This window comes from Nilaparvata lugens, chromosome 10, assembly GCF_014356525.2.
Source record: "Nilaparvata lugens isolate BPH chromosome 10, ASM1435652v1, whole genome shotgun sequence".
Taxonomy (NCBI): Eukaryota; Metazoa; Arthropoda; class Insecta; order Hemiptera; family Delphacidae; genus Nilaparvata; species Nilaparvata lugens.
The window spans coordinates 22,349,865-22,372,497 of record NC_052513.1 but is presented as its reverse complement, the minus strand read 5'-3'; positions in this window follow the sequence as shown (position 1 = coordinate 22,372,497).

Genomic DNA, 22,633 nt, shown 5'->3' with positions numbered 1-22,633 from the left:
ATTGAATACATTTCTTTTTTATGTGAGCTTTGTACACTCTTGTTTTTCATACTTTTTATATTTCAATAAATATTCGAATAACATGATAATCATTGCTTTTCCATTACATAAACCTTTCTTTAACATTTTTTAATATTAATTAATTATCCAAGTGAAATAATATAATTCAATTCATAATAGTCGAGTGATCAGTCAGCTGATTTGCTTGCATAATAAATCAATAAATTGTCAACTGATCTAAGATCATGTGACATACTAAATGAAAACAAAGGATTCTAACCTCGAATTGTACAAGTATTTTTCCTTTTTATGATCTGCCAATAGATAAACTAAGTCGCTTAATAAATTTATTTCTGCCAAAGGATTCTCATTAATGCATAATTATAATTTTCATGGTTCTCTTATCGCTTTATAGATAGTATGACTGCTCCTTATCATAAAGAAGATTCAATTTTATTATAGTTCTACCTCGACTAAGCTAACTGTTTTTTCAGTTTCACAATTCTATTAAAGATAGTTTGTTTCTTCTGAATTATTTTATGATGTCAAAATGGGTCATCATATAATTCGCTCTCTGATTTCTGATTCAAAACAATAATTTGGAAATATATAGTTTTTATGATCCTAGTGGTTTTGGATCAGGAATCATAGAAATTACCAAGCCTGTTGATAAAAGTTAGTGAGAAATGTGTCTTCCAAAGAAATTTAGCAATATGCATAATAACAAATAAATTCAATTCAAATATATGTGCCATTATAGGGGATGTTTCACAGAGACGAGTTCTCACAGAGAAAAGAAGTGTTTTTGAACGATATTAGTGTCACAGAGACAAGTTTCACATGAGCAAGTATAAATGACAGTCTCACAGGAACAAGTTCCCACAGAGACAAGCAGTTCCATAGAGACAAGGTCTCCGTCTAAACTAGTAGGGCTGTGGATGACAGTCTCACAGAAGCAAATACAGTGTCATAGAGACAAGGTAGCGAATGTAGGGAGAAGTTAGGCGTGTTGCCTACATCTGAACTTGAAGGCACTTCATTATTATTTTGTTCTAGTAAATTGAATGTCTGCTGTTTTTTAATCATCTAGGTATATGATTATGATTACAGGTTTATCATATAAGATAGGGATGAGTTGGTTAGATAGAAGATAGATAGAATTATGAAGATAACTTGAATAAATAAATTGAGTTCTATGCAAATGTAATATATTTCTACCAAACTCCAAGATAACTATCCCAATATATCTAATAAGTATATATTAGACCTTTAACCGGGAAAAATAATCAATATGAATATAAAATTGAATATATAAAAGCCAAATAGCCTACCACTGACCTATTCATCACCGCTTCTTAAAAACCACATGTCCAAAATGGTTTTTCATTATAATTCCTTCTTTCATAATAAATTGTTTATGCTTTTGTACTCCTGAGCGAAGCTCGGTCTCCGATATTATGAGCTAATCATCGTCTTCTTCTTCCGAGCTGCGGTCTCGAATTGTAAATTCAAATTGATATAATATTAACTTCAGGCACAGAGTGAAGCTGCATTAACATAGATTCCTTATAGATTCTATTAGATTGAACATAACTTATCATACACAGTCATGATGAACATATGTGTTTTTCAAGTGCCGTTCAATCTATAATAATCTGTGAGGTTCAAGTAATTAACTTTGGTGTAAACGCAGCTTTAGATGACAAGATTTATCATGGCGTTCCGAGTTACGGATAATAATGTCAATGAAAAACTTCATTTTTCTCATGAAATCTTTCCCATAAAAATTTCAACAGATTGTTGTTCTAAAAGCGTTTCTACATGTTACAAAATGAAAATCCCAGTGAAAAACAAAAAGTGACATTTTATAATTCCCAAATCATCTTTTTAATCGTAGCTCTGATTCAACTGAGCAATAACTTTCTTAACTTACTGAGTTAATAAAGTAACATTTAAAATTATCATAAGCACAATAGGACTTGGGATTCCATCAATTCAGAATAAGTATTATACCGGTATTCATTTTTACAGGATTGGAGTAGTGCAACATTTAGATTGTATCTGAAGCCTGATAATTGAGAATCTGAAATCAAACTTTGCATAGATGAGGTGAAGCTCCTGAAATTTTAACAGATATGAGACTCATGGCAGTTGGTAGAGCTTTCAATGACTTGTTTAGGAAAGATTTTCATCTCTTCCTCTAAAATTTGTGAGCTCTCGTCTGATTGACTTTCTAGTCTTTGTACGACGTGATGTGATTGGTTACTTAAGATTCAGGGTTTCCTCAGATTTTTATACAAAAATGAATAAGATTATACTTAATAACTTAATATATAATAGCCTATAAGCATTTCATTTGAATAAATCTTAATATATGATAATATAATATTGAATACATTTCTTTTTTATGTGAGCTTTGTACACTCTTGTTTTTCATACTTTTTATATTTCAATTTTTCAACATTTTTTAATATTAATTAATTATCCAAGTGAAATAATATAATTCAATTCATAATAGTCGAGTGATCAGTCAGCTGATTTGCTTGCATAATAAATCAATAAATTGTCAACTGATCTAAGATCATGTGACATACTAAATGAAAGCAAAGGATTCTAACCTCAAATTGTACAAGTATTTTTCCTTTTTATGATCTGCCAATAGATAAACTAAGTCGCTTAATAAATTTATTTCTGCCAAAGGATTCTCATTAATGCATAATTATAATTTTCATGGTTCTCTTATCGCTTTATAGATAGTATGACTGCTCCTTATCATAAAGAAGATTCAATTTTATTATAGTTCTACCTCGACTAAGCTAACTGTTTTTTCAGTTTCACAATTCTATTAAAGATAGTTTGTTTCTTCTGAATTATTTTATGATGTCAAAATGGGTCATCATATAATTCGCTCTCTGATTTCTGATTCAAAACAATAATTTGGAAATATATAGTTTTTATGATCCTAGTGGTTTTGGATCAGGAATCATAGAAATTACCAAGCCTGTTGATAAAAGTTAGTGAGAAATGTGTCTTCCAAAGAAATTTAGCAATATGCATAATAACAAATAAATTCAATTCAAATATATGTGCCATTATAGGGGATGTTTCACAGAGACGAGTTCTCACAGAGAAAAGAAGTGTTTTTGAACGATATTAGTGTCACAGAGACAAGTTTCACATGAGCAAGTATAAATGACAGTCTCACAGGAACAAGTTCCCACAGAGACAAGCAGTTCCATAGAGACAAGGTCTCCCTCTAAACTAGTAGGGCTGTGGATGACAGTCTCACAGAAGCAAGTACAGTGTCATAGAGACAAGGTAGCGAATGTAGGGAGAAGTTAGGCGTGTTGCCTACATCTGAACTTGAAGGCACTTCATTATTATTTTGTTCTAGTAAATTGAATGTCTGCTGTTTTTTAATCATCTAGGTATATGATTATGATTACAGGTTTATCATATATGATAATATAATATTGAATACATTTCTTTTTTATGTGAGCTTTGTACACTCTTGTTTTTCATACTTTTTATATTTCAATTTTTCAACATTTTTTAATATTAATTAATTATCCAAGTGAAATAATATAATTCAATTCATAATAGTCGAGTGATCAGTCAGCTGATTTGCTTGCATAATAAATCAATAAATTGTCAACTGATCTAAGATCATGTGACATACTAAATGAAAGCAAAGGATTCTAACCTCAAATTGTACAAGTATTTTTCCTTTTTATGATCTGCCAATAGATAAACTAAGTCGCTTAATAAATTTATTTCTGCCAAAGGATTCTCATTAATGCATAATTATAATTTTCATGGTTCTCTTATCGCTTTATAGATAGTATGACTGCTCCTTATCATAAAGAAGATTCAATTTTATTATAGTTCTACCTCGACTAAGCTAACTGTTTTTTCAGTTTCACAATTCTATTAAAGATAGTTTGTTTCTTCTGAATTATTTTATGATGTCAAAATGGGTCATCATATAATTCGCTCTCTGATTTCTGATTCAAAACAATAATTTGGAAATATATAGTTTTTATGATCCTAGTGGTTTTGGATCAGGAATCATAGAAATTACCAAGCCTGTTGATAAAAGTTAGTGAGAAATGTGTCTTCCAAAGAAATTTAGCAATATGCATAATAACAAATAAATTCAATTCAAATATATGTGCCATTATAGGGGATGTTTCACAGAGACGAGTTCTCACAGAGAAAAGAAGTGTTTTTGAACGATATTAGTGTCACAGAGACAAGTTTCACATGAGCAAGTATAAATGACAGTCTCACAGGAACAAGTTCCCACAGAGACAAGCAGTTCCATAGAGACAAGGTCTCCCTCTAAACTAGTAGGGCTGTGGATGACAGTCTCACAGAAGCAAGTACAGTGTCATAGAGACAAGGTAGCGAATGTAGGGAGAAGTTAGGCGTGTTGCCTACATCTGAACTTGAAGGCACTTCATTATTATTTTGTTCTAGTAAATTGAATGTCTGCTGTTTTTTAATCATCTAGGTATATGATTATGATTACAGGTTTATCATATAAGATAGGGATGAGTTGGTTAGATAGAAGATAGATAGAATTATGAAGATAACTTGAATAAATAAATTGAGTTCTATGCAAATGTAATATATTTCTACCAAACTCCAAGATAACTATCCCAATATATCTAATAAGTATATATTAGACCTTTAACCGGGAAAAATAATCAATATGAATATAAAATTGAATATATAAAAGCCAAATAGCCTACCACTGACCTATTCATCACCGCTTCTTAAAAACCACATGTCCAAAATGGTTTTTCATTATAATTCCTTCTTTCATAATAAATTGTTTATGCTTTTGTACTCCTGAGCGAAGCTCGGTCTCCGATATTATGAGCTAATCATCGTCTTCTTCTTCCGAGCTGCGGTCTCGAATTGTAAATTCAAATTGATATAATATTAACTTCAGGCACAGAGTGAAGCTGCATTAACATAGATTCCTTATAGATTCTATTAGATTGAACATAACTTATCATACACAGTCATGATGAACATATGTGTTTTTCAAGTGCCGTTCAATCTATAATAATCTGTGAGGTTCAAGTAATTAACTTTGGTGTAAACGCAGCTTTAGATGACAAGATTTATCATGGCGTTCCGAGTTACGGATAATAATGTCAATGAAAAACTTCATTTTTCTCATGAAATCTTCCCATAAAAATTTCAACAGATTGTTGTTCTAAAAGCGTTTCTACATGTTACAAAATGAAAATCCCAGTGAAAAACAAAAAGTGACATTTTATAATTCCCAAATCATCTTTTTAATCGTAGCTCTGATTCAACTGAGCAATAACTTTCTTAACTTACTGAGTTAATAAAGTAACATTTAAAATTATCATAAGCACAATAGGACTTGGGATTCCATCAATTCAGAATAAGTATTATACCGGTATTCATTTTTACAGGATTGGAGTAGTGCAACATTTAGATTGTATCTGAAGCCTGATAATTGAGAATCTGAAATCAAACTTTGCATAGATGAGGTGAAGCTCCTGAAATTTTAACAGATATGAGACTCATGGCAGTTGGTAGAGCTTTCAATGACTTGTTTAGGTATGAATTTGATCAAAATCGTTGGAGCCGTTTCTGAAAATCGCGAAAAACCCTGTTTTTGACAACATTTTTGCCATTTTAGCCGCCATCTTGAATTGCATTTGATTGAAATTGTTCGGGTCGGATCCTTATAATATTGTAAGAACCTTAAGTTCCAAATTTCAAGTCATTCCCTTAATTGTGAGGTGATATATCGTGTACACAGACGCATATACACTCATACACACACACACACACACACACACACACACACCACACACCACACACCACACACACACGCGCGCGCGCGCGCGCGCGCGAACACACACATACACACACACACACACACCACACACACACACACACACCACACACACACACACACACACACACACCACACACACACACACACACACACACACCACACACACACACACCACACACACACCACACACACACACACACACACACCACACACACACCACACACACACACACACACACACACCACACACACACACACACAACACACACACACACACACACACATACAGACCTTGAAACGTATAGAAATTTAGAAATTGGGGTACCTTAATTTTTTCGGAAAGCGATACTTTCCTTACTTATGGTAATAGGGGAAGGAAAGTAAAAACTCCCTAGAGCGTAAAAGTAACTTCCTTTAAATAACATGGGAGCATATCTATTTCAAAAACTTACATTTGTAATAGGTTAGAAGGTCCAAGCTCTGATGAGGAAGCATAATAGAGGAGGTGACATGCAAAAGCGAACATATCACAAGTAAGAGAATTTTCAGGAATGTGAGAAAACTGATTTTTCAATCAATTATCAAAATTTGTCTTCAAATAAATGCATATATATTTAGTAAATAAAGAATATCAATATAGAACAAGAGTTTTTGATAGAATTCATAGGATTACTTTGTTATTTTCAATTTAAATATGGATAAGTTTTTTTTTGACTGAACCAGGAGGATATGTATTTTTTTGCTTGATTCGCATGTGGATATGTTTTGATTTGTTTGGGCACAATGTTCCAGCAAAAAAGAGTCTATCGAAAGAGATGTAAGCATAAGTAAAATAATCATAAGTAAGAATGTAATTAAATTATGCAAATTTCAATGAATATAGAGTATCTTCAAAATATGTAAATAAGTCTTCACCTTGTAATATTTGGATAAATTAAATATGGAGTCCACAATCTTCTTCTAAACAGTCACATGGATCAGGATCGTTGTGTGCTTCTTCAGATTCCTCTTCATTTTCTAATACATTCTTGTACCACTGAAAAGCTTCATCATTCTTCCAGTCATCACCATAAAGTGTCTTCAAAAGAGAATCGACGTCCTTTTTCTTGGCTGAGGAGATAGGGTGACCGAGAGGCAATGCTTCAATTGGCTCTTGAAAACATCTTCTGTGCGTCCATCCTTTTTTGTACAACTTCAAAAATGCTTCATTCTCATCCTCAAATCTGAAATTTTCCATTGCTTTCACTGTAACAGCTTTTACTGTCTTGTTCCCATCACTTCTGACAACACACTCCTTCTTTATAATGATTCTTTTTTTCCGGCTGATAAACTCAATATTTTTGAAACGACCTGACAAACATTTTGTGTCTAGCAAGCTCCAGTTTTCACCCAACTTTCTCAATTCTCCAACTTCTTCATAGATCGAATAGTATTCTTCTCTATTCTGAATGACAGGTTTCTTTCGTAGTTTCTTTTCAACTTGGCCAAAAACCCTATCAGCTGGTAAGAAGCTGTGGCCTCTTACTGGAAACGTTATTAGGATCTCTTCAACATTACAACAGTGAGTCCCAAGAAAATATATCAGTGTGTGGATCACAATGTTATTTTTGTTTTGAGCGCCGCATCCATCACAAAATAACCGCAAACGCCTAATTCCTGTTAAATCTAGATTCTTCAAATAGTTAAAAAGAGCAGATGACACCTTTGTTGATCCTCTTCCGGACTCAGGCTCAGTCCAAGTGTAGAATACTGGGGATTTTGCTTCAATATCAACCATACATAAAGCATAGAAGCTCAATTGACGCAAATAAATTGCTTCTTGAACGGGACTTCTTGGTAACGGTTGCACTTGTTGTAGATCAAAGCAGACAGATAAGTCATTTGGGCACTTCTCTCTCATCAGTTCATAAAAAGCTTTTGCTCGAATCTTATGGACTCTCTTTTTTAAAATCAGGCTATTAATAGTGTCATTACATCGTGGGTTTGCACTCTTTTCCTTTGCCATCTGTATATCAATTTTGTTGCAAAAACTACAAATGTCACTTGCTGGTGATTTAAAACCTATATTAAACCAACAAAATTCTCTTTGAAACATGGACTTTGTCACTTGTAACTCCAAACCAACTGAACTATTGTAAATTTTAAACAATTTAATTATGTTCAGATCAGAATCTAAATAAATTCGCTTGGATTTTCTTCGGTTGTAGTGGCTTTCTCTCCCTTTTAAGTTACCTATGAACTGCCGCACCGATTCTTTTTTTGCAGTTGACTTGTGGCTAACGTGATCACCTCCTCGAGTCTCCCTCAAGCTCCTGTTTGAAGTAATTTTATTGGCTATGTTATTCAATCTTGTTGGTTTCACTCTTGTAATGTGCAGAAACAGTTTTTTACAAATTTTTATTACCATGTTATTCAAAATATCAACCAACGAATATTTCTCATTAACTGATCAAATTCGATACGGGGACTTCATCATAGTGTTGTAGTCGAGTTGGCGGCCATTGTTGTCACAACTTTTGCCGACAGATAGCTCTGTCGGCCGTGAACTGTGTGATTACAAGACAGCTGTTTGACTTTAAAGCTGTTGTAACACATTTTACTGATCACGTGAGTTTTTAATTTTTTTTTTTTTGCAGTTTTTATAAAAATGTAGGTGGAGGGAAAATGTTGTGTATATCACGAGTGAAAAATGTTTCTTCTCCCTCAGGAAAATTGTTCAAACTTTTCCCTCGGGGAGAAAAACAGTCCTTTTCACTCTAGATATGCATAAATAACTATTCTCAAACACAATCCGGTTCATCACAAAGAATGGAAAAACAAGGCTCTCGCTGAATAAAGATGACCATCAATGAATGACAATGATTGATGGGAATTGACAAATGATTGATAGTGGCGGATAACTGATGATGACGCACTTGTCATTATGTTCCTATGAGTCTCTTGATGTTTTGCGGAATGGCATCGATGACGTTCGTTAGTGTTTCAGTAGCTGCACTCCCATGTTTCAATAACCGTTCATTAGAGTTCGTCTTTATTTCCAAAAGAGAAATAGCTATACTCTGTGTGGAATAAGTTGAGACTTGGCTCTCCATCTGATAAAATTACAAGGTTGCCAAATCATGTGAAATTGCAACTTTTTCAAATTTCCAATTTAACGTCAGAATTTGATGTGAAATATTATCCCCGATATGCCAGTAGTGCTTGAAAACTTCCAGGGTTGAAGGATTGAGAGGTTGAAGCATCAATAAATTCAACTTTATTGATGAAATTAAAGATATTGCAATAATTGGGGTTTTCTTTCAAATAACACTTCTCTCAGAATCATGGGGCGTTATAATGCTTGATATTCTTATATTTAATTGACGAGGGGAATGTCCCCTTTCTTTTGGTATCTGGATAATTTTTATCGGAACTACAGTAATTTTTTTATAAATGATTATGTTTGTCAATGTTGAGAAATTTCGAGCAGAAAATATAAAATTTTCGACATGCCAAAAACCTTTTTGTTTCAAAAGATAAGTGGGAAGTGAAAGCGTGAGAGTTTTTCAGAAATAATTGAAATTATATAAACATCATCAGTTCATACATTATATGAACCTGTAAACCTGATGAACTATGAGCAAAAGATACTGCTATTATTTTGATTTATGGACGTTTGGGATAAGCTTCCACAATCATTATTTTCTTGTCCAATTATTCTCCAAGACCACGAAGTGGTCAAAGAAAAATTGGCCATGCTACGAAATTAGAGCTGAGTACACATCGTATTAATCTTATGTATAATATTGATGCTGCAAATACCATTGGTGGAGGTATTTGGAAGTTGCAGAATCAAATGTAGTTCAGGAATCGAACACTCAAAAAAAGGTTTAGAAGGAAAAGATTGAAACACAATTTTTGACCCCGCAGCTCTTTTAAAGATAGTAAGGAGATAAACAAATAATAAAGCTCAAATGACAAAGCTCCTCTGCAGAAAGATATGAATAATCTGGCTCAATGGTGTCGTTCTAATAAGCTCAAATTGAATATTAGAAAATGTTATGTAATTAGTTACTCCAGAGAAACAGACCCATGTTTTTTTTTTATCTACATAAGGAGTATTCACAATGTTGGAGTTAGCTGGCTAAGTCGAGCTATTCGCTATCTCCAGCTATTTGCTTAGTCTGTGTTAACTCAATGCTATAGTGGTACGTTAGAAAAAAATCTGGTGTGGTACACTCACACAACTTTCCTTGCTCATATATCAAACTACGATCAGACTTCTGTATATGTATATACATAATTGTTTTTAGAGTACTTTTTCCTTTGTGTAAATTGTGAAATTATTCGAAGATTTTTTTTAGTCGTCATCTTTTTAAAGTCTTCAGAACAGCTGTTCTGCAGATGAAATATCTCTACTATGTTTTCTTTTTATGAACTGTGTTACCTACCTACCTCATGCACGAGAAGGAGGTTACTAAGTCCATTTCTCAAGGATGGGGTGGACCCCCCATTAGTTTACCGAAAAGGAGACTGAGGTTACTGATAAGTAAGTTGTATTAATACCAAGAAGAATCCCCTTCTACCGATGCAATTTAGCCTATCACCACCCAACAGCCAACCAACAACTGAGCCAAACCCCCCACCACCTAACAACTTTCATTCTACAATCTCACTTCCTTCACCAAAATGTGGATAAACCATTCAGCATGATTTAGAAATGATTACATATTCAAAAGAAATCTTTACTATGGATTTCCAGAGAATATTCTATTACTCTTGAAAGCTTTTCTTCCAGGGAGATTGAAAGGATTTTCTGATTTGAATAGTCGAATTACCGTAAATGAAGAAACTGATATCTTCTAAAGCAATTAGCGTCTCTTCATAGGAAACGTTAAAGAATTTCGAAAAATCTCATCCAGAATGCAGAGTAGAATCTTCTAATTTGATATTCTTGAAGTGACAATTATAGGAGTAATTCTCCTAAAGAGGAATCAGTAAATCTTCTACAAACCTCCCAGCATTATTTTCGTTGAAGTTAAATTGATAATTGGCGTGCAAATTGAGTTAAGTCCAATCAGGAACTAATGAGCAGACATTTTTCAGGGAAAACTGATCAGATTTCACTCTTGGAATTCAACATTATTTCACTCAATTCTCGTATCCAACCTGGTTGAGAAACAAAGTTAAAGTTTCAGTAGTGTAATAGTAGGCCAAGTAAAAGTTCAAAATTCCACCAAGAATGAAATCTGGAGTATAAAATATTTTATCGTTTTTGATGAAGTGAGAAGAGCGTGAGTTATTTGCAATGAAAGTGCACCATTCTGAAAAGCCTTTTTGCCAAATGGCAGCATTTTATGAATGAATCCTCATGACTAGTGCTTGATCCCACGATTCGACTTTCCTGGACTTGTCAGAAACGAATTGAACCATATTTTATTGTCCACTCACGATGAAAAATTGGGGCACTTCTTGTGAGGCTCACATCTAATACGAATTCACACACGAGTGCGTAAGCTGAAGAAAGGTTCGCTTTTTTATATGGCCGTGAGATGAAAAAAATCAACTCTTTCCGAATGATCATACTGTACTTAAATTTATTTCAACTGAACTTTTCTTCCTGTTATCTTCCCTGTAATAAATACGTTTTGGTTGAATCTACCATGGAACATGGTAGTTATAGTGTGGGAATTCTCCACTACCATTCCCCGTTATTCTTCATATGGAGCAACATCGTTGAATATGTGCATGCTTGGAGTAGATGAATAATAATTTGAGAGAACTCATTGACTATTGATGAAGAAGCCAATGAAGCATGATCTCGTTTATCTATCACTATCAGTCAGGGTGAATCATCAACGAAACTTTTTCAAAATACATATAATATAATGTAATTTTTTGAAAGTTCGATAGTGTAAAAGAACAAATTTTGTGAATTTATCCGTTTCAATGCAACACTGAATTCATTAGTTACTATATTTAATAATATATTTTATTCGTTGAGCTCTTTGAAATTTACAATACTACAAAAACTGATGCAGAGGAGTGAAACTGACAAAGTATATTCCTCCATCAAGTAGTTCTCTCGTAAAACTTTTCAAGTCATCAGAAGATATCAAATAGAGTCGTCAAATATACATTTCGCACAGAGTTTTGTCAGCTTATTGTCTGTGGAGATGTGTCACATCCCTTGGGAAAGCAGATCAACAACCGTCATAAGCTCCTGACTCGTTTATCGACATATCATCTTATCACTCCATCACCAGCAAGAAACGCATCGCGAATTTTTATTGACAACTACATCAACCGAATTGGGTTTTTACTGCCATTTCTCAATTCCCTGGTTCTCCAATATGATTGTGAGTTCCCGTTTTATATTTTATTGAGCGATATCTTCTACTGAATAGGCTCAATATCGTGGGAATCAACGGATGGTTTGTTGACCTCTGTCTCTGTCTGGTGTTGGACGCCTTCCAGCTGTGAACATCCAGCCATTCCAGGGATGAAATGGTGTCGGATCAATTTTCCTCGACAATAATCAAAAACTCTCAATTGTTCTAATGAATCGAGATGAAATCGTTTCGGCTCCGAATCCTTGATTGTTCGAATTCATTTTGCGGTTTTAGATGATTGAATGGATTCATTTCAATTGAGTATTAGTTATTATTATTCTGTTTCCTTTATGACGATGGAGCCTACATAATCGGTGTAAAAACGTAGAGGAAATTTATTTTCGACTAGCAGGCAACCCGTGTTCCGTAAAGGTATAATGAAAAACTGAAAACTTGACCTACTGAAATCTTGAAGAATTGAGAATAGGACTATTTATAGACATCCTTGGTAAATTGAGAGTCTATATGCAAAATTTCAAGTTAATCAGTCCAGTAGTTCAGACGTGATGATGCGTCATTTGTGGCATTTGTGGATTACCTATCTCATAAGTGTATAAGCCAGTTCTTCCCTTTATTATAGTATAGCTAAATCCAGTATTATAAAATGAATCAAAAGCAATATAATGAACAATATCCAATTTAGACAATAAACAGTCAACCAGGTTCTACCATCTTGTGATGCAAATGATGAAAGTCATTAAATACTTATTACTCAATATTCATTCAAGTAGGGAAATGATTAATTTATTATTTTGTAAAAATATACATAGACAATTATGTAGACTTATTCAACTATTATATCAAACGCACACAAAAATCGAACAGTATCAGTTTAAATTACCTCAGATTATTGTTGAGTATTACAGTACTTCATGATGAACGAATTTCATGGAAATGGCTTGGTTTCATTGAGGACCCTATTTAAATTGGAAAAAATGTTCTGCCACTTCAAAATTCTGATCCGCCATATGGAACCGCCATTTTAAATCCAACTAAATTTTTTTTTAAACGGAAAGGTCGTCATATAAGTTGTATAATTTCCATACAGAATTTTAAGAAAAAGTGAATGAGGAAAGCCGCACATATCGCTTGAAAGTTATTCACATTCAAAAATACCAATAAATCATACAAAAATAAAATGAATGAGTACATTCGAAATCTGTCAGATCAAACTTTCCTGTTCAAAGTGTTAGACATATGAGTGGATGTTACTTAAAAGTGGGAATTTTATAGTATAGGATTCTTTTTAGATTTTCTATGTACTCATGCATTTTTTATGATTCATTAGTATTTCTGATTCAGAATAACTTCTGAACGGGTAAATTATATCGTTTTGCGGTTTTTACCATTCATTTCCTCTTGGAATTCTCTATAGAAATTATATGTCATATATGATCACCTTTCTTCAAAAGATGAAGTTGGATTCAAAATGACTGTTCCAAGATGGCGGGCCAAAATTTTGAAGCGACAGAATAGTATATTTCGCACCTAGGGTCGAAAATGTACGTCTTCCGGCTTGAGATCGCGGTTTTCAAGTTCGAGATGAAGTCGAGAACTTGAAGCGTTCTAGAGCCGGAAAAACATTTTTGCCCGTGTTGCGAACGCTATTTTTCGCCACACCAAAAAAAACTTCCCAATATAAAAGAAATTGAAAAATAAATAAAATTCAAACAGCCTATTATGATAGTTTGAATCTTGGTTATGACAACTTTTACTGTCAATTAATTTCAATATTACTAATTAATAATCCACAATAGTGACCATATTTTTATACTATTAATATTTTGAATAATTGTTTGAATTTTTATAGCTCACGCTTTGCGCCCGGTGCAATATCTCATGGATAGATGGATGAATGGAATTTTCATTACTATTTTGAAATAATGTGATGAAAAATTAATATAATTGCATATTTCACAGTTTAGTCTCAAAATATATCTAAAGAATTGATTGAAATTTAAATTACGGTAACTAATATGAAAAAATAGCTAATAAAAGTCGAAATTCATCGACAAAAAAAAATGTCATTGACCGAGATTCGAACCTAGATCATGTTTGTTATTTACTGAGCTTTCAGTTCTGATGTATTACGCCTTTACCCTCTCGGCCATTCCATATTGTTAAACATAGAGGCCTGACTGATAACACTTAGCATACACGTAATACTGTAGGTACTGTGAACTAGACTTCTAAAAAAGTTTACTTCACTCCTAAAAAGCGTACAACTACAGACTTTGGCTCATGACTTATATTATTAAAATTAATATTATTATCTGTCTCACAATAAAATTTTCACTCTGAATTAAGTCAGGTAACGTATGTAGGCTACTATAATAGTGTATAGCGGCAAATTTGAAGCTGGTTTGCTGGCATTTTCACAACAAAATATTGCTCTGAAAATAGTTCTATCATAGAGAAAACATTCGAAGATTCAATCTTGAGTGGGCCTAATGTTTTCTCTATATGGTTTAATATTGAAGAAAAATTATCTAAAAGTTTCAATAATGAATTACCGAAAAATTACTAGGTATTTTTCAGTCAAGGCTGAGTTTCACCAGTAGGCTTACCTTAAACTTCAGATCTCTGCTGTATTTTCTTATTATTATTGTTGATTGTATTGCATTAAGAAGTGGAATTCGATAATAAAAAAAAAAAACAATAATTACTCTACCTCACTTTCAAATATTGATACAATTATTGTACTTTGATTTCAAATTCGATTCTTCACTTTTAAATACTTGCGATACGTACCTTTCTGACAATGGATAATGCAGCAAACATTATATTGTTGAGGCTATAAAGATATCATCGTATTCTATTGTTTGATATCAAAAACACAATAATAAATATCAAATTATGAAACAGTAATTTATAAAATATATTATAGACATAATACCGCGATTCATGATACATAATTATATAGATTATTACAGTCGTTATGAGATTATCTCTCTATGATTTTTGTGAGATCAGACATGATCAGCTGTTATTCAAGGTCATTTTACAGCCCTAGGGCCGTAAAGTTTTACCGGCCTGGTCGGAAAACAATCACTTTCGGCCTCCATATGACACATGTAAACCAGCTCATTACATCCAAGTGTGGCGAAAAAGTAGTTTTTTCTAATTTGAATAGGATCTCCAATCAGATCTATCGTCCAATTTCCTCTTTAAAGATGATATTGAGGTATTGTTTCCAAAATTTTCACCCACTCAGTATAATTATTATGATAGCCTACACATTCTTCTATTTTTTTCTTGCGTTTCAATTATTTTCTCAATCCTTCATGTTAATGAAATCCTTCTTCCATTAGAAGGCATCTTCAAAACAAGTTAATCCATAATTCAACTGGATAAGTCAATATTCTACTGTGAACTAGTGCGTTTTAAAATTTTGTGAAAAAATCAAATCTCTGAATCGCATTCATTTTTCCAATTTGGAAAAGGTTACAAGAACCATTAAAAAAATAAATGAAAACCATTTTACATTTATTTTGTTCTATTCATTTTCAATCATCCATTTGTCTTACACACTACACTAAATTTCCCATTTGAAAGTAATATTGAGCTGTTTTCATATTTCTCATCATCAACCCGGTATATTATTATACAAATGCTTTTATTATTTCATGCTTTTCAATTATAACTATAGGCCTACATATTTGAGAATTATGGAATACTCACAAAAGTTGTACAAGGTGTGGAGCTGCAAATAGCCCAACGTTACGAGCCAAATTGTGTGGAGTACTTCTTGGGGGAGTTACTATCGCCATCAAGGTTAGGTAGACACACGTATAATGAATCTTGCACTGAGTCACCAGTATTGAGGTTAGACATTTGAAAATGCGCGCTTGGACGCTAAGTGAACACCAGACTGATTGAGTCACTACAAGATTCGATACAATCGTCTGAATCGCAGGAGGCATAAACACTTGCTCACCCTTGATTCTTCTTATGACTGATTGTATGATGATAAAACTTTCATAGGTAGTGTAGCGGTCGCTAAACACTGAATACATTATATCTTAAAACTATTACCTGTGATGAAACCACATACAAAATCATACAGGTCGAGCAAAAATCCTGATGTAGATAATCTACGGGACTGCGTCTCTAAGAAATTCCTTAGAAAATAGGGTACTGAGGACCAGAGATCGTTCGGAATATATTTCGAGAACAGTCTTGTCGGGCTTTATGCTCTATTGTAGGAAATTATATTATCTCCAGCTGCATCTGCCATACAGTCGAAAAATTCGCTCCCAAGCCGAAGTTGGTAACAGATAAAAGCTGATATATGAGCAGGTAAGGACAGAGGTAATCTCGATCTGACTCCACACACTACATCCACTTAGATCTGTTCCGATATCCAGGTTGAATCAATTATTTCAATGATCGTACTTGATTGGTTCTTGATAATATAGAACGTGTCAGACACAATAATTGACAGGCTTAAGAAATAATCGAACTCAGAAGACGAATTATTGACAAAATGAAAATATAATATAATAAAATATATGATTTGACAGTGCAGATTTAAAGCTTGGATTACAGATTGAGAATAGTTTAACATTAACAAAATAATTAGAAATTTGCTTGTGCTCGCATGATACCATGCATGATCCAACAGAATTTATAATTGACAAATTTAACAGTTTTTTAAAATAATGAAAACAAATTATAAAAGACTTTTTAAAATTACTCAGGTCGTGGAGCAGCAGTGGATAGTTAATCAACTACAAGTTCTTATAAATTCTATACCAGATAAAATTTAGGATCTTAATAGTTATAAGCACTTGTCGGCATGGCCATTACTTTAACGAAGAAAATTTTATATTTTCTGCATTGTATTTTCTTTCGAAACGTAGATTGGGGCCCCAAAATATAAAACTCACGTGAATCCTCTTGGCGGTCGTGGTTCCTTTAGATCAAATTTGGTATGATCGGTGGCTGGTCCAGGCTTCGGTCTTAACACATGTGGAATTTTAATTAAATATTTCCTCCACCAATTAAATTAGGGAATAATTAAATTTGAATTTCTAGAGTAATCAATTCATGAATAAATTTACAAAATGATAGATAGATTAGTCTAAGATATTGGCTCACAGATAAAAAATACAAAAATCAAACGAAATTTCACTAATAGGTCTTTGGTAACTTTCCAACAAGGTCTTAGCGGTGAGGATTTTGAAAGGGAAGTCTCTTGCCTTCTTCTAAGCCTTTGGCTACAACCTTTTTCTGAGAATCTCTGTGTAATTAATTTGCATGAAAATTTGCCATTGGTAGAATGATTATGACGTAGGCATGACGTCAGTGGCAAGCAGTAAAATATAATATTCCTTTGATTACAATAATAACTTAATTTGTATAATTTTTTAAATTGCTTAATTCTCTAGATACAGTTCCCCTATACAGTGTACATGCACCAGCATATATATATGATAAGGCAAGTTTGCTGGCTGATAACAGATTAACATATGATGCTTTCAAACGATCATCCCTCTTGGTGCTATTTCTATGACATATAATTGGCTTAGACTTGCCAAAGAGATTCATTCACCATATGACTCAGTTGAATCAATAATTTATAATTTAATATTTCTATACAATTCTTATTATATTCGGAACTGTTATAATTAATTTTTGCTGCTCTTATCAGTGATACAATATTCATGCTATGACCTAGTTCGTTATACCAACATTTGGCATTGTAATGTAATTTCGTGAGTAATAAATAATTTTAACAATAATACATACATTTTATTTTTCTATTTGAAATTCTTTATCCTATTTCAATAGTTCTTAATTTTAGAAATAATATTATAGCTTGCATGAAAACCTGGCATGACATTTATAATATTATATTGAGTCAGTCAGCTGTGTCTGAGCTGCTACAAAACATCTGATCAATTGTAAACCAAAGTGTAACCTTCAAAATGTTCAATGAGCAATTCATAGATGGTTTGTATTTAATTTGCAAAATAATTATAATTTTATTAAATAATTCTTTGAAAAAATGTGTAGTACAAAACGGTACTCTTATCTTATACTCAGCTGTTGATAAGGAAGCCTTATCGCTCGGGTGCTAACTGTTCGTTTGGCAAACCTTTTATTTTATAAGGGTAATTATAATTTTTCTAGTTAATTCTCTCCTTTCATGAGATTTACTCGAAAAAATCATCACAAAGGGTAGACAATAGTAATAAATTTTGAGATATCTCTTCTCACAATTATTCTCTAGTTGTTTATTGCTATGAATGTTGTATCCAGCTATTCCTCTTTCAGAGCTCTGGACTCACTCCGAGCTATGAAATCCGATCAAGTTATATTGGAGAATAAATCTTCTTTTAAATAATCCACACTCTGAAATTCATTCGAAAATCAATTTCTTTCGAGCCAACGATTGAAATCCCTTCAATAATATGTATGAACTGGAGTATCATTAAATCTGCACTAAACCCCAAATCGAATCTGTAGAAAAATCCAAAATAGCATTCTTTTCTCATTTCACTTTTTCTATACTGTCAAAATATAACTGTCCAATGTAATCCTAAAATTCCAGGGCCCTGCTCAAGTAATGCATTCTAAGAGAATTACTTATGAAGAAATTGATCATTTATCCAATTCCCTCCATTTGTAACAAATATTTCACAAAAATTGGAACCTCAAAAATATATTTGTGGAATAACACGAAATAGGACGTAATAAAACGCAGCTTACCGAACGGGCTTCCGAAATCGCTTCCAAGAGATATAGCCTGGAGCGGAAGAGGTATTGAGAAACAATAAAATTCTTCTCGGAGCCATTTTCTTGGACAGAATTGTAAAAGAAGAGCCAAAACTTCGCGGCGTCGACAGAAGTGCTTAACTGGATTGTAAAAGTGTCAACGCCGCTTTCCAATTGTTTGTAAAGAAGCTGGGGAGATGTACAACACACCCATGAGGTCAGGTTTATTGGTATTGAAAGGCCGTATTTATTGCGCGTCTACCGTTCGTCATTCCATTAAATTTCAATGAATTCCCTGGAGTTTTATCATCACATTTTCTCCTTAAGGTCAATGACATTCTAATAAGAATTGTTGAATTAGCAAATTGTTGAAAATAATTTTTTTTTCATTTGAGAATCGAGTCATTGTCCGTATCTGTCCGCCTACGAAATTAACTCACTCCTCCATACTCTTTGAGGATTCAAAAGGATAACATCGATAATAGAAAAAAATATAATGGATCACTACAATTTACAAAATATCACAATTGAATGAAATACATTGATTAACAAGATGCATGATAGTTGAGTTTTTACCAACAAACAACTGATGCTGTGATGAGCAACGAGATATATTTATCTGAAGATTTAATAAGAATTTTGATTATAACTGAGAAAATGTTGAACACACAGTAGTTTTACTCTTCCTACTATGGAAGAGTAAAACTAGAACACTGAGGGAAGTCGATAGTATAGCAAGCCAGTCAAAAGTTTTTCAATGAAGGCATGATATTATAATATATCATTGATTACCGACAAAATTCTTTATTGGATAAAATTATTTGAATTCAAATTAACTCCAGGAACGTGCATGAAGCTAAATACAGTATTTGTAATGGAAAAATACGTTCTATCCTTCCCTTTGGTGGTTTAACACTCATGTGAAATGTTTCATGAAAAATTTCCCGATAAGCGAGCAAAATTATTTCTGTTACGAGCGCATGTAGTACAATGAAGTTCACGAGCTTCTCACTTCTCACTTAATTAGCGAAGAATTACCGCAATAACGCGGCCAACTTCTACAACACACCCCCGCAGAATGCAAGCTCACCTCAAGTTACAAAAGTTTCTAAATGAGGCTTATCAACAATTTTAACAGTTGTTAGCTGTAATCACTCCTGAGAACAAAATGAACTAGGTGGGTACACCGGTAAAACACAACAATTTTGTGCTCGAGCTAGACAACCTCAAAATCTCTTGTTCTGCGAAAATTTTTATTGGAGAAAGTTGAAGTATCAGATGGTAGTATCAAATTCTTTGTAGAGGCATAGAGTGTTACCTTACGTAACTTGAAACTCATATTCTGTCACTGTACTTCTGATCTTTGATGGAATATTTATCAGAATCAAATTAATATAATATTCTACAAATTCAATTATGTATGAAATCATTATTATTCATTCTTTCAAATAATTACCACGTAGTATTCTCGTCGGTCAATCTGTATGAACTCGTGAGTGTGAAATCATGTTTATATCTAAGAAACGTGGTTCAACGGAGGAGACAATTCTCGGGATCACTGAACTCCCTAAAATGTGTCTCATTATAAAATAAAATTGAATCGTATAGTTTTATTATTTTTTGATCTTGAGCAAGTACTCATTCAAATAGGAGAAACCTGCAACTACATTCTTACATTGAGCCTTGAAACTTTGAAGCCCCACGAAAATTTGAATTATTATTATTATGCAATGCATGATAATTACGTACTTTCTTGGCTTCGCTCTGTAATTCAAATAGCTTGATGAATGTCTGGTCTAACTTCCAGTTCAAAACTTTTATGAGGGAATGCAAATGAAATGAAACACTTCTCGAATGTTCTGCCTGTGGAAAGCTCGACAGACCATTTCCATCCCAGTTAAAAAACAATTCGCCTAATGAGAACCTGAAGTCGCGTTTCCAAGCACCTCAGAACTTCACAGAGTTGACATAATATTATGAAAGTGGCTAAGTCATTGAAATCAGAGTTATTTATATATTCCATAAATTAAAAAGTTGTGGTTCAGAGCATTCCATTTCATGGAATATGATATTAATTATGTTCGTTCTTCATTTTAGTAGCGAAGCATTACCCTTGCTATGGGAATTGTTCTAAATGAATGAAATGGCGGGGACCCAGGCTATCATTGTAATATTCCCACTCCTACATCTCAAATAAATCATTCATGGATGAATAGTGATATGAACTCGCATTAATATAAATCATTCCACTCCGTGATAATTCACTTTGTACAAATATGAGCTTTTCTGTATGCCAATTTGATATCGATCCATTCTATACTTCGGAGAGTTTTTTAAAGCTGTCATATCAATGAACCCTCCATGTATAATTTTCTTTTTGAATCACAAGTAATGAATCTTCAACAATGGAATAAAAACACACATATATTGTCAAATTCTGGAGTTTCATCTTCAACAAGACAGAAATTTGATGAAAACTACAAAAAATGGGAAGAGTTTTGGGAAAAGGTTCTTATTCATACTATTCCTCATTATATCTCCCGTATTCATTTTTGAATTATTGTTTCACTTATCCTTCAGAAGTTTGAGAAAAGTTCCCTAAATACGGAGGATCAAGGAACCTAGGAGGAAATTTCTACTGTGGACACACTTCTTTCTAATGAATATTAGGCTACAATTATTCTCAAAAGTTTTATAACATTATTAAATCCATTTAGAGCGAACCTTGGCCGTTGATATCCAGTTTTAATAGCTGGCAACTTTGAAGGAGCTTGATTTAATAAAAAGGTGATAAATAGAGAGTTTTTTCAAAGGCGTTTAATGACTCGTACCAATAAGCAAAGATCCTTCGGAAAAGTTTCTCATTCCATGAAAACATCTGAGAATATTTTCAAACCAACCAATCATGAAGCCGGAATGATGTGGATGAACTGATAAACAAAATGTGTTCGTTTGAATAGCCTTTATGGAAGGGAATACTTTCGAATATTCTAGTAGGAACGCTGTCTGAATACAAACTTAATGTGAATTTCTTTTAAATCGTTTTCCAAGAATTAATCCAATCCAGTAACAACAAATTCAAATAGCAAAAGAAGCGATAAATCGTAAAAATGTTCTTTAATCTGTTGAAACAGTGAGCGAAATTGATGACATTCCACATTTTCACATAGCTCCATTGTATAATTGTAATACTTCTATGAAGCAAATTTAATATTGATAATCTCTTCTTTTACAAAATGTGCTGCTCAAACAGAGATGAGTTGATCATAAAAATTGTGTTAATGCTCAGAGGCTTTAACCCATTCTATGACCGTATTTCAACAGATTACAAAAGCCGTGAAATTGAGAATTGGAAATATTGAGAATCAAACGGAATAATTTGTAAAAATCGGAAATAACATTATCTTTGCTTTGGATCCATATTTTATTATTGCTGACTCCATAAAAAATAAAACAATTCTTGTCAAATACAGTAATTTATTGAACAGTACTCCTTTCATAGGCTCAAAAGCTCAGGAGCTCAGGACCCTACAAGAGCTACAGACTGATGCTATTTCTGTATCTCTTTATTCTTTTTCGAATCCCGTCCTTATTGAAAGATACAAAGCTATGACGTTCAAAGCGGAGTAGTCCATTCAAAACACAGAGCTTGTGGTTTCATGTTCATTGAATTTCAGTTCCAAACAATATATTTCAGA